We start from the raw sequence: 3,689 nt of genomic DNA, 5'->3' as shown, positions 1-3,689 counted from the left end.
ACAAAAAAGTATTTTTTTATTTAGAAATTTTTTAGTAAAAAAGTTTGTTTAAAAGGTAAAAAAATTCTTACTAAATTAATAAAGAATATGTGCATTTTGTATGTGTTTTTTTTAATCTTTTACATTTATATAAAAAAAACTATTTTTATTCTCTATTTAAAAAGCACTTTTTATTTATTTTTGACAAAAAGATTTGTAAGAAACAAAAAATATGTTTTATTTTTTAGCAAAAAGTTTTTATAAAAGGGAAAAGTAATATATTATTATTATTTTTTTATGTTGAAAACACTCTTCATAGGATACGGACAGCATTTGTTTAAATTAATTTTTTTTCAAAAAGTGCAAAAGGTAATAGTCCACATATCCCTGTAAATCACCTGATTCTCTCCATAAACCTATGTTTCACCACTTTACTATTTCAAAATAATATATATAGATTTTACAACTTTAATTATTAGTAGGATATTCTTATACNTTAAAACTAAGTTATATTATATTTTATCTACTTTATTATTATTACTGAGCATGATTTGTTTGTTGACAGAAACAGAAAGAAAGACACATAAAACATATAAATATCTCTTTTCAATTTTTTTTAAGAGTAAAGTATTGTTTTTGTCCCCAACGTTTGGGATAAGTTCTAAAGTTGTCCCTAACGTTTCAATCGTCCTATTTAAGTCCCTAACGTTTCAAAATTGGCTCAATGTTGTCCTGCCGTTAGGGATCCGTTAACAGAATTGACGGCGGGACAAAATTGAGACGATTTTAAAACGTTAGAGACTTAAATAGAACGAAAACGTTGAGGACAAAAACGATACATAGAAATAAATTTTAATTTTATCATTCAATAATATCAATTTTACTGTACATAATATTCAATTATTTTTAATTACATCTAAGTAAATTACACTTAATCACATTACTTTCATTCTAAATAAATTTTTTTATATTTTTATATTAACTTATAACTTTAAGTGTAAAATTATAAAAAAAATAAGTTTATTTAGAATAAAAGTAATGTGATTAAGTGTAATTTACTTAGATGTGATTAAAAAATAATTGAATACTATATACAATAAAAAATTAATATTATTGAAGGATAAAACTAAAATTTATTTCTATGTATTGTTTTTGTCCCCAACATTTTCGTCCTATTTAAGTTCCTAACGTTTCAAAATCGTCTCAATTTTGTCCCACCTTTAATTCTGTTAACGGATCCCTAATGGTAGGACAATATTGAGTCAATTTTAAAACGTTAAAGACTTAAATAGGACGATTAAAACATTAGGGACAATTTTAGAACTTATCCCAAACATTAAAGACAAAAACAATACTTTACTCTTTTTTAACTAATACGTATGAATCAAATTCTTTTGTGATGAAATTCAACTTTGCTGATTTTTGTTGTCTAAAATGAAATGAAAAAGGAAAATAAGATAGGAGAGAGTACAAACGATTGTTAATAAAAACAGAAAAAAAGGACATATAAAACATATGAATATCTGTTTGGATTTTATTTTTTTTAACTAATACATATGAATCAAACTCTTTTGTCATTAAATTCGACTTTGCTGATTTTTATTCAAGAGTGAGAAAGGAAAATAAAATAGGAGAGAAATACAAATACTTGTTGATAGAAACAGAAGAAAAAGATACATAAAACATATGAATATCTCTTTTGATTTTTTTTAGCTAATACATATGAATCAAACTTTTTTGTGATGAAATTTGACTTTATTAATCTTTATTTGTAGAATAAAAATAGAAAATAAAATAAGAGAAAGTACAAATGCTTATCAAACTCTTTTGTGATGAAATTTAACTTTATGAATTTTTATTCAGTAGAATGAAAAAGGAAAATAAAAGAGGAGAAAGTACAAGAACTAAAGTAGAAAATGTAATTTGAGTAGTGGTCTATAAATAAAATGCATCAATGTAAATGTCTATTGGATATTAATGTTATCCGTACCAAAAAGAGAGAGGGGTTTTGGTCCCAAAGAATGGCATCCTATATATGTGGCAGGAGGCATGCAACTTACTCAATTACTTAAAACTTTAAAAGGACCATGACTATCTGCTTAGATTTCATCAGGTTGATTCATTTTATTTATAGTGTAAACGAGATAATTATAAATATATCTCATTTACACGATAAAATGTAAAATTTAAAAAATATACATATTTCATTTACAGTATAAACGAGATACAATAAATGAAATACATTTATAATTATCTCATTTGCACTGTAAATAAAATAAATTAATGTAATATAAATTAATAAATAAGTTATAAATTATGTATTTTAGTAAATAAAATAATTTATTTATTTATTTTAAAAAAAATCCCTCTATTTGGGACTCCTGCACGGGATCCTCTTCTACACTACAATCCAACCTATATATTCTCTTCTCCAAAAGTTAAATTCGAGTTTTTTTCCCTTAGTTATACGATTTGATTTTTTTTATAGAATATAATTTCATAATATTTATTAAAATAATATATTCAATAATATTAAGTGTTGTCTTTATAACAACATTTGATTCTTACACCATTGCGTGAAATGAAAACCAAGAGAATAATTTTTAATGTTTTAACATTGCTTTAACTTCTAGTTATTATTGTAAGAGAAATTTATGTATTTAAATTAATAAAAATTATTATGTTTTGTACACATTGTATATTGTGACAATACTGCAAGTTCTACTTTTATCAGTGGATTTAATAAGAAATTTATCATATAATAAAGATAGAATCATCTTCCCCGTAAATCAACCTAATAATTACTAGAATATGAATATTAATAAACTATTTTATTTATCAAATATGTGCAGCAGTAACAAATTATTGAACGTGTATCAGGTGCTTTGATTTTGTACAATCGGAAATTAAACCATTCTTAAATGAAGGATTTGTACTCTTTGAAGTAAAAGGTGCTTTGACAATGAGTTACAAGAAAATAAGAATGGACAATCAGAAAGCTAAGAGAGTAATCTACTATTATTTCTTTGCATAGACCTCCTTTGATCTAATAAAGCTAAGGGAGCCAGGGAGGTGTTTTGTTTATCTCTCTTGCTAACAAAGAAAATAAACGACGACATATTTACGTAAAAATCCAAGAGAATTAAGTTATCCAAAAGGTTATTTATTATGTTATAAATTTATATTTATAATCATTGCAAAAAGTAGGATTTAGTTCCGAAGATAGAAGGTGTTTGCGGTGCAATTTGAATTGATTTTGAATAAAAAATTTATTCGATTCGAATATTAATTTTATTTGTGGTGCAAATTGGATTGGATGATTTTTAAAAAAAATCCGATTCAATTCGATCCAATTTCAAACAGTTTGGATTGGATTAGATTTGCAGTTTTGTAAATTAAAAAAAGTTATATATATAACAATTTTCAACATCAAATTTTAAATAACCAACAATGATATAACAAGTCTCAACAATATCTTAAAAAATAACCATAACATAATAATAAAAATAAAATTATAAGTTAGTTAAAATAAATAAATAAATTATATTTTGAACATAAAATATTTATTAAATAATAATAATACATAAATAATATAAAAATATATAACAAATTGAACATGTTATAAGTATAATTGTAAATATAATAATAAAATAATAATATTATAGCATATTGTGCGGTTTAAATTAGATTGGATCAATTATGCAAAGTAT

This window comes from Arachis ipaensis, chromosome B08, assembly GCF_000816755.2.
Source record: "Arachis ipaensis cultivar K30076 chromosome B08, Araip1.1, whole genome shotgun sequence".
NCBI classification, from domain to species: Eukaryota; Viridiplantae; Streptophyta; class Magnoliopsida; order Fabales; family Fabaceae; genus Arachis; species Arachis ipaensis.
Note: the sequence above shows the minus strand (reverse complement) of the source record.